General features: G+C 45.7%; 1 protein-coding gene across 1 annotated transcript in view; it reads left to right on the top strand.

The window, feature by feature from the left end:
* The first annotated feature begins 10,777 nt into the window (after positions 1 to 10,777).
* Positions 10,778 to 10,965, top strand: part of Prkg2 (protein kinase cGMP-dependent 2) — a 108,999-nt gene continuing 108,811 nt past the window's right edge. The window contains exon 1 of the mRNA XM_021162709.2: positions 10,778 to 10,836. The gene's annotated coding sequence lies outside the window, so the exon portion shown is untranslated. The remainder of the gene's footprint in view (positions 10,837 to 10,965) is intronic.

The following is a 10,965-nucleotide window of genomic DNA, read 5'->3' as shown; positions in this document are numbered from 1 at the left end:
CACCTAGACATCAATATACAAATCCAGACTTTTGTACCTTCCATAAGGTAAACATTAAATAGATTTAGTCAAAAACAAATAAAACAATGATCCTTTTCATTAATGTTTAGAAAACATCTATTTTTATGTTCATATGTCACAGCTATTAATAAGAGTTATTTTTAAATGAACAAATGTTTATAAGATTTCGCACCTTTAATTTTGAATATGATAAATATTGATAGTCATAACCCACATAAACAAGAATGATGGAAGGGTCCTCAATAATTTTGAGACTGTAAAAGTCTTCTGAGACCAAAAAATGACAACCTCTGAGCTAGACAAATATGGACTCACAAGAAGTTTCAGAACCCACTGTCCACCCAGCAAGCCTTCCCTCCCAGAGGTTTCTTTCTGGTTGTTGCATAGGTTGGTAGCCAAAGCAGACAGGAAACCACATGTGCCCTGTCTGCCGCCATGTTTCTCTGCCCACTCCTTCCACACATGCAGTTCTTTTCCTTCCCAGGAACCCGCAACCAGAACCAGATATTTCATCTCTGGCACAAGGCTAAATTTTGATGTCCATTATTCCTGCTGCAAATCCTTCAAACTGTTTCTCTCTCCATGCTGAGGGACTTCTGTTCCCACACAAGATCTCAGGGCATGCCCTGCAATCAGCTCTTGCAGGAGGGATACCAATCATGTCGTTCCTGAAATGTTCTCACATTAGAGGAGCCATTCAGTCACAGAGGAAGAGAAATAGCTGTTAATCACGCCTGCAAAATTTCTAATAAAAACCTACAATTAAAAAAAATCCATACATGCTCTTTCATTTTTTTCTTAAATTTAAACAAAAGTTGAAAGACGTCATTTATCACTGATCTTACAGCTATTAAACCTAGCTATGACCACCTATGCATTCAAGAATGTTTCCTGCTGACCTAGCACATGTGAGTGTTTGCAAACATCCAGTCGGAATGCTGCCATACATCCTTGTGTCCTCTGATAGTTGATGACCTTGGCTCATTAAATGAGATAACTAGAGGTCAGGACAATCCATGCATACATTCTATTGTATTGGACCAACATAGGAACGTGCGTTTTTAAATGGACCACCCTGGAAGGTTAAACTGGTAGCTGCTTCCAGTTAGGTTCTCTATAGGAAAGTCAGATAAATAAGTTGCAAAGCCAGTAACAAATAAGTATAAGAAAGGAAAAATAAGAGATGTATAGGTTAGGTTGCTTACCAGTATTCCTATGCCCAAAGTCATGAAGTGGAAATAATCAGTTGCATTTGACAATGTGTTAAGATAGAGGATGAGGTGCATCGTAGAACTTTCCCAGTGCACCATGCTGGCTACACACAGGTCTGAAGGTGATTTATGATGTGTTGTCTCTAAGCAGATGGTTCTGCCTGGTGTTACGCCATCAAATGAGTTCATCTAACGGTACACTGTTTACATAGACAGAGCAAGGCCAGCAAAACAAATTGGCCCAATGAAGGACTGATTCTAAGCAGGATTCTCAATTATCCTTATTTCAGGGAAATATTGCTTACTGATTAAATGAAACTTTCGGTGTCTTGGAGGGTTTTCTGGAAAGATCTGTCACAGACAGACTGAATTTGGGAAATGAGACTACTTATATCTCCAATGAGGTCTTAATGGATTTAGCTCCTCTTGGATGGTTATTTGAAGAGACAAATATAATGCATTTTAAGCTTGGGTTCTGCTGTGTGACTACCAAGATAGGAAAATAACTGTCATATCCATACAGGATTAAACTTCAGAAGAGCCAATGAAAACCAAATAATAGCACTCAGTTCATTTTATCTCTCTTACTTTGGCATTAAGTTAACTTTACTTCAAATGTGCATTAGCATATAATGGCAACGAATAGAGCCTATAAAACAAATAAATACTCAAACCCAGCCAGTATTAAAACGGCAACTGCCATCCTCCTGATTTTCAGGTAGAGATGGGTGATCTTTTACAATTTACAGTTGGGAGTGCCATTTATAGATCTGTGACACGATGCCATTTCTATTTGTTGGAGCACATGGCATCTGGGATTCCAAACAGCTAGCTCATCTCTCATCACTGAGCTCAAGGACAGGCCAGAGGATGCATTCTGGGACTCTGTTGTACTCTGTATGGAGGTGATGACTGACTGGGTTTTAACAGCTTTCTCTCTACAGATATTCTCTGATAACCATAACAGAAAGGTTATCTAGTGACTTAGGAGTTTGCCATTTAATCCCACCAGGTTCACGAGCATCTGGATTACAAAACCCTTTGATGGGAGCTGTCATAAAGGTTCCGCCAGGGTCTAACATCATAAAATCAGTCTTGGGATTAAGCCTGATGCTGTGTGAGAAGGGTCTTCAGTGTGTGCACATTTGTTTCTCACCCCTCACATCTGACTCGAATCCTGCACATGGAAAGGCATCATGAGCTCTGTCTTCTAATCCTTAGTTAGGTCTTTTGATAAACTTACTGTGAGGTTATCAGTACCATCTAGTTCTTCAATGACCAGGACCATGAAAGTTTCTCATTACTGGGGTGCCCAGCAGAAATAGGAGGAAGGGACTTTTTATCCAAAATTGTGGTTGCGCCAGTGAGAGTGCTGTGCAGGACCTAGTGGATCACGACCGACCTGCATCTTCACACACTTACCTGGAGAGCACATGCGCATGAATGTCAGAAGCTCCCCTCGGGGCCTCTTAGGAAGCCAGAGTGTTTCTCTAATACACAGACCTCCCTAGGAAAGCTACAAGTGCAGCTTTCCCATGCTACAGAGCCCTAACATGGATTCCATACTACCATACTACTGGATCACCAATGCCATGAAGCAGATGATGACACCCATTTTAAGAGTTTTCAGGGGTTGGGGCTTGGAGAGATGGCTCAGTGGTTAGCATCACTGACTGCTCTTCCAGTGGGCTCCTGTTTGATTCCCAGCATTCACATGGGGACTCAGAATTGCCTTTAACTTTAGTTCCAGGGACTTGATGTCATTTACTGGCCTACCTGGCACCAGGCATGGACATGATGCACAGATATACATAAAGCACCTATAACATAAAAAAGTTTTGATATGAGTAAACTATTCCTTTTGTTTCCTGATCTGATTGTCCATGTGCATATATGTCTATACTCATACACATACTTGTACATGTAATCACGTTCACACACACACTTGAATTGCTACTTGGCATAATCCTTAGGACTCTTGGGAGATAATTTAAGCCAAAGTAGTTCCTCTTACTTTTACTGTGAAAAGTCAAGGATGCCAATCACCACACATAAGGATGCTGAAAGGAGCATTTAAATTTTTTAAAAAAGATGAAAAGATTGGGCTATTTTCATTTTACTTGCTAGAAAGAAACCTGAGCAGTCGGTTCAGTAGGGCTGTCACAGAATATTTAGGATCTAAATGAGACCAATTTCAAGGCTTTTACTTACCAGGACTGTGATCCTGCCCCAAGCTTTCCATTTCTGAACATCCTGCCCCACACCATCGCATCCTCCAGTCTAGCACCCGTGGACCACCTGCTGTTCTTGGGATTCATCAAGCTTCCTCTGTGCTCACTCCTTTCTCTGCCCGTCTGCCTGGCACATTCCTCCCCAGGCCATCCTGTGATGATTTTGCCTCAGCATTTCAGCCCCAGTCAAAATGCTTCCCCTTTAGAAAGGTCTTCTACGAGCTCCCTCACCAGGCAACCCTCTACCTGCAACCCATACCTCTCTAACCTACAACCTTTATCCCACCCATCCAAATTAGAAAGACATTTCTCATATTTGTGTAGTTATTTTCTGTCTCCAGGAATTATCCCCCATCCCGCTACTTATTTTATACCAATACACCACTCCCATCTGTTTCCTACATAGTTAAACATTCTTAGGTGCTTATTTTGTGTCTTTTTATTTGCATATGGTTTTGCAAAATGAGTACTGTATTTTATGGATAGTCATTTTATATTATATAAAGGCTATTAGACTTTGTATACATACCTCTTTTTACACACACACACACACACACCCCTACCTCATGCCTTCAATTCTCTATTCTATTTGCCTTTTCAATACCTGATCTGTTATTTTCAAGTGTTTTCTGGCATATATTCACTAGGGATATATATGTTCATCTTCTCCCAGGTAGACACCAAGACTCCCTATTCTAACAATAACAATAACAACAACAACAAAGAAGTTATAATAGTGGACAATTCAGGACAATTTTTTAATTGGATCTGCGTGAGGCTCTACAGAATATCCAGAAGTAGAACTGGCAGCAGGCTGTGCAGATTTTAATTTGAGTAAATTCTGAGTCTCTAAAATGGTTTCACCCGTCCACGCTCCTCTCATCAGCTAAGACTTTAGGGTTATGAGGGAGGGACCCATATCTACCTTGCTTCACTAGCCTTCTATAGTCTAAAAATAAAGAGAATGTGGGAAGTGGACCCCCGCCAGGATGACCAAGGTTGGGGCTAAGTCCCCAAAGAGCACAATTTAACATACATCATGTTAACTGTTCAGGAACCGAATACAAACAGAAAGCAAGGAAGGACTTGGAAATCTATATCTCTTTATAAGATCAGAAATACAAGAAGAGAAAGTCATTGAGCAAACTGGCAGGAAGGATGGAAGGCTGTAGTTACAGAGTATTCTCTTGGTGTGTGTTCCCTAGAAAATAAACCCCATAGAGGCCACACTTAATGCCAAGATTTTATTCAAGGGATCACTGAGGGCTGCAGGGTGGAGGGAGACCATGGAAGTGAGCAGGCAAAAGAACAGGCACAGAGTGGTACATTTCCAACCTGACCTTAGTTTCTTTAGCAACACCGCTGGTTTGCTGACTCATGGACGAGTAGCCAGAGGTGCAGAACCACTGAGTCTTAGATCAGCTCTTGGGTGGGCGGACAGGCCAACAACTTATTTGTTGTCTTCATCCTGGCTCCTTCTGCTCAGTGGTCAAAGTCAACTCCACAAGGCATGGACTCCACTGTACTCGTGGGTTGTATTTTGATCCCTTCCAGGCATCTGCGAGGGCAGTCAGAACTCCTGTTGGTTTAGTCGGGTCATCCCATGGGGCAGGACCCAATGTGGGAGGATTACAGAAGTAGTGTTGGTACGGTTCTCTGTTCCAGGGAGGTTGAATCCTCAGAGTTACAACCACGGAGATAGCATGAACCACCCCTAGTGCTATTGTGGCTGAGAAGCAGAGCCAGAGACTGGGATCCTGGAGCTAAGTGTAGGCTGCTATAGGGTGCATGTGTGCTGTCAGAGCTAATCCTTTCAGTAACAACAGCAAGTGTGGCTGCAGAAGGGGACGGCTGAGGCCAAGTGACGTATATATTAGGCACGAAATTAGTTATGAGAGAAGTGAAGAGTATAGAGGCCAACGTGTTATATAGGTGGTCTTTTGAAACAGTGCAGGCCAGCGGGATGTCAAACCCCATGAACCTGACGCACTGTCATGTTAGCTACGTTTTGGTTGCTGTGTCTAAAATATCTGATAGAAGTCGAGGCAACGTTGATTTTGGCTCAGCTTGGGTGGAGCTGTTTGGATGCACTGTGAATGATCCAGCAAAGATCATTGAGGTAGGAAGGCATGTTGGAAGAGTTTCTTCAGTTCCTGGAGACCAGGATGCAGGAAGGATCTAGAGACAGATATGCCCCCAAGGACCTACCTTCGGTGACCTATTTTTTTTTTTGTGACAGGTCTTACCTTAGGAAATTTCCAAAACCTCTCCAAATAGCACCATTGACTCAGGGCCAATCTTTCAATGCTAGAGTTGTTTTGAGGGAAATGTCATATCCAAGCAACTGTATTATTTAATGAGCACCCAAAACGATAGGAAAAAAATTTCTCTTTAATAAAGATAAATGCAGACAAAACCAGATGATTAACTCAATTCATATTTTGTACTTTATAGGAAAATTTAGCATCTCTTGATTTCTAATTAGGCAAAGCGCCAAGTTTTAAATTAAGTAATTATCATTTCAAGCCATTGTCTGTACTTCATGAAGAAAATCAAGAACATTCCCCAAATTCCATAGACTCTCAGAAGCATACGTGTAATTGTACTGGGCAATCACTTATGAATGGATCAGCTTCCTAGTCTGACCTGCTGATGCGTGTGTTAGGTGAGATGACATACAGATGAAGTAAAGGCTAGTCATGGCCTTACGTGCTTACAGTCTACCAGAGAGGCACAAGCACAGACTCACAGTGATAATACAAAGCAGAACACGATACATGGCATGAAGGGCCCTGAGATGAATGAAGTGAGGCACTGGGGGCTTCTGATGGAGGATCAGACATCTCCAAGCCATGACTGAGGACAGAAAGTGGGTAGAGCTAAGGACAGAGCCCTGGGACTTTCAGACTGGATAGAAGGAGAGGGTGAGCATAGGCAAGGTGCTGGCCAGTTTAGGCAGGGGGACACAAGGAGATCCTAGAAAGTAAAACAGATCAAATGTACCCCCAAATTAATGCCCATGAGACTCACCCTCCCTCTCACCAGAATCAGAGGGGAGAATTAAACAAACGAGAGGCCACTGACCCCTTCGTCAATTCAGGGTGGACTGAAGCAATGACCCCAATGCTAGGCTTGTAAGATTTATTTAATAGTCATACTTCATTCTCATGGAGGAAGCAGAGACACTATGTTTAGGTTGTCTTGGGTATCTTGGTGAATATTTTTTAAAGGAAACATGGGAAGAAGTTTGTTAAGATTAATATCATTATTTTAAATAACGAAGAGAATTGAGCTAGGTTATATATGGAATTATAAGGATCAATTCCACAAAGTCTCCATATTCAAGTCCAGTAGGAGAGGTGGGCGAATCCACAAGTCTGTGGTACCTGGAGTATTGTACAGCTATGGTATTAGAGAGAGTCACTGTGCCACACAGCCAGTGGCTTAAAGGAGGAACTGAATGGTAGTGTGAAGAACCCAGAAGTTCTCTTGCCAAGTGATGCTGGAACCAAGATACCAAAAGCAACAAAAGCACCTGATATTTCCTAGATTAGGGTTTAGCAAGGCCAAAAGAAAGAAGACACGGTGGCTGAAGGCTCTATCCTTACCAGGTGGAGTGGCTGCTCAAGACGTCAAGTTGCACACCTCTCAAGAAACAAATGAATAAACATGAACGGAAGCGATCACAGGAGATGGAGAGAAACCTGGCAAACAGGAGGACACTGAGTGAGCCACCAAGATGCTGGTTTTGTTTCTCTCATGCCCCAGATCTGCTGATCTAGAACAGGGCTCAGCTTGAGTGTTGGGGGCTCTAAGCCAAACAATAAAGAGCTATCTATGCTGGCAACACAGAGCTTATCCAATTGCTTTTGAGGAGGGGAAGGAGTGTAACAAGTCTGTGTGTGATGGATCTCCAGAGGTTCCTCTGTGGAAATTTGTCCTGGGAAGAGAGAACTCCAGTTGGAAGAGATTGCATAGTAACTTATTAGCCTAGATGCACAGGAGTCTGGACATGCTCCACCCCTTAGAACCCGCTCCCAGCTCCACCCCTTAGATCCCGCTCCCAGCTCCACCCCTTAGATCCCGCTCCCAGCTCCACCCCTTAGAACCCGCTCCCAGCTCCACCCCTTAGATCCCGCTCCCAGCTCCACCCCTTAGAACCCGCTCCCAGCTTGGCCTCCTCCGTTCTCTGTAGAGAGAAAAAGTAGAAGGCCTGAGAGACTTTTGTAAGGCATGGCAGCTGCTCCGGGACTTCTAAGGCTGTGTGTATAATGATGAGAAGGTAGGTCTTTTGTTCCTCCCATCACTGTAGGCTACTCCTGACCTTGGGCATCCTGAGAACACGCACTCTCCAGCGACAAGGTTTAAAAGAGGCAGGGGGCACCAAGGGTAGCAGAGACACATCCAAGAGGAGGCTTATGTAATAGCACCTAGTTTTTGTGTTCAAGGACTAAAGACATTTCTCAGAAGGAGCTCAGAGGTGGGCTGCATTCCTCCGTTAAAGGCAGAGAAAAGGCAATGGGTGACCCTCCCATCCCCCACCCCCTACGAGATGGGAGAACTCTCAAGCTTGTTAGCTTTGTGAATTCAGTGATAAGAGTGAGTTAACTCTTTGAGCTTGCTTCCAGAGGTCCACCTACTGCCACAAATGGAGTAAATAAAAAATTGCTTGCAACCCTTTACCATATGGATGAAGTCAGGTCACCCAAAAGGATGTTTGAATGACATTATTTCAACTCAGTAGCAGCCTGTCTTGAGCCCGCCAGGCAGACCTGACATTGCCTATTGGATATCATCGCTACCGACACTCCCTCCTTTGAGACTGCAGCCCTGAATATGTCAGGGGCAAATCTGTAGAGCCCAAGTCAAAGGATGGAAGTTCCACCCCATCACTCGCTGCTCTCCGAGATGGGCACACCACCCAGTTTTGAGAAATGGAAGGTATAAAGAAGTCTCACTGGAAGCTTCTGAAAGGGACTGTACTGTTCTTGAAAAAGACACGCTGTTGCCTTCTGACAGGGTTAGAAATTGCGTAACTAGAGACTCTCCTGTCCAGAAGCCATGGGTGTGGCAGTTCTGGGGATGAAGCTAGCCTGCTAGAGAGCAGACAGAACAGCAGGAACAGTCCACAATCCTCCCTGGACTTACTCAGTTGGTGAATTGACCAACTCCAGCCTCTTGACCTTGGGACTTCTTGCTGTATGAAACGATAAATGTCCTTATCATTTCAGACATTTTATGTAGGTTATTTATTAATGGCGGACTCCCATGATGACCTCATCTTCCCATTCTTTTCTTTCATGGTATTTTTCACATATAGTTACACATTTAATGTCTGTTTCTCCCACTGGATTACAGACTCTAAGTTGACAGGAGAAGTTCAACTTGATCACCATTGAATTTCCAGGAGGAATAAGGAATGGGGTGAGGGGTGGGGAGCAAAGTGCTTAAGGCACTCTGAGAAAGAATGCCTGTGAGCCTTGCTTTCTTAAGCAATAGTTCTTCCCCCTCCCCGTCCTCCACCTTCTCTTCCTCCTCCTCTTCTTTGTCCTCTTTCTCTTGCTTTTTGCCCCCTACCCCCACCCCTTCCTCCTCTTGGATTTTTTCTTTTTCTTGTTTCTCTTCTGTCAGGAAAGTAGACTTGTAAGAACTTCTATCTGGTCTCTAGGGGGGGTGGGATCCCACATTTCTCTTCAACTCTAGTTTTATGACACTGCCTGTCTCCATCAGTGGGTTTCAAGCTTTTACCTCAATGGACAGAGAGTACCATTACATAGTTGACTTAGTGGACCACAGGGTTTAGTAAACACACTTACTATGCGTTTTGTATTCTTTAAAAAAAAAAAGTAGCTCTGACTCAGTGTGTCAAGTCTGACCAAGTTCTTACCATGACTTTTAGATATTTTCCTATGGATTCTTCCATTTCTTTGGAGTTCTTCATCTCACCATCTCTGGTTGGCCAACGTGAAATGTACAGATTTGAGAAAAAGTACCTGGACTTAATTTTGTCCAGTTAGTAGAAAAACAAACAACCGCTCTTCGTCCTCTGAGGCTTAATGGCCCCATTCAACAAGTGTACACAGGCCTCATTCTATGTGGGGCTATGTATGTAATAGTGCATGCTGGAGTTGCAGGAAACTCAGTGGCCTGCCGGATGGTTGATACCCCTAGGGAGTCGGGGTCTCACGTTCTCTGGATACAAACTGAAGAATAGACCCTCACTGTGCAGAGAAACTGCCCTTGTCCTTGTGAATCTGCCACAGACATTCCTCTGGGAGGAGGAAGAAACAGGAACTCACTACAGGAGAGCACACCACCCGAGCATAGCATACTGCGGTGGGTGAGTATATCCATTTATATTTAGAAAAACCATAACGGACGCCTCGGAATACTGTGTCTAAAAGGCCACAGGAGAGTATTAAATTACCTGCTTGAATAACCAAGAGAGCCTCATGCTAAAGCCTCACAGAGTCAGGAGGTATTAATTCCTGTCCCTTGAAACCCGGTTTAGCCACTGTCCCCAGCATGTATCACATACAGTGAACTGACTAGATGTGAGTTAAGGTTCCAGAGTCCTAGAAGAGCACGCAGGCCAAGCAGCGCTTGGGTCACGTGTCATGTAGAAGGGCACCTCTGTGACACCAGAGAGCATGGCCAGGGTGTGTGCGCCTGTCCCTTTGCGCTCTGGAAGGGAAGGCAGAATATATAGAGAGAGACCCAGCAAGGGAGAGTAAGAGCCCACAGTGAAGCAGGCTGGAGGCACAAGGGTGGAGAGGGAAGGCGATGATGAATACCCCCCTCAACTTTCCTCTCCCTCGGCCCACACACTTGAAATAGAAATAATAACACAACCAACCACCCGCTTGCATCCACGATGTTATCGCCCTACTTAAGTTGCCTCACGCCGGAGGTTCGGGGTATAAAGTGCAGACTGTCGCCGTCGCCGCAGGCCGGCTCCGGAGTACAGGTTCGCGCCGGCGCGGGTGACCCCACCTTCAAGGAAGCGGGCTCCGGGCTCTCCCACGCCACCCCGGGCTGACCCCCGCCCTCCTCCGTCCCTCCTCTCCTCCGAACTCCCTCCTCCCTCCGGCGCGCCTCCTTCTCGCGGCGGCCCCCGCAGAGCAGCCAGGCGGCAGCACCCACGTCGCCGCAGCTCCCTCCCGCAGCGCGCCCGCCGCGTCCCGGCTCCCACGCAGCGCGAGCGGCGGCGCCCGCCAGCAGCCCGGACCCCGCACGGTGCGCACGGCGCGGCGGGGCAGAGCTGAGCTGAGCCCGGCCGGGGCCGCAGAGGGGCGGCGTGGCGAAGGACGCCAAGACACTGCGGCCGCGCGGAGGGGACGAGCTGCGCACCTGGAAAGTTACCCGGCGGCCTGGTGAGGCTGGGGGGCTCGGGCACCCGTGGGGCTCGCGACCAGGGACGGGAGTGGGGACACGCGGGTGCCACTGGGCGTGCGTTGCGCGGTGTGCACTTCTCCCACACCCAGCCGGTCTCTCGTGCTGCT

This window comes from Mus caroli, unplaced genomic scaffold, assembly GCF_978045245.1.
Source record: "Mus caroli unplaced genomic scaffold, Mus_caroli_1 scaffold_4, whole genome shotgun sequence".
Taxonomy (NCBI): domain Eukaryota; kingdom Metazoa; phylum Chordata; class Mammalia; order Rodentia; family Muridae; genus Mus; species Mus caroli.
This window is presented reverse-complemented; position numbering and strand designations above follow the sequence as displayed.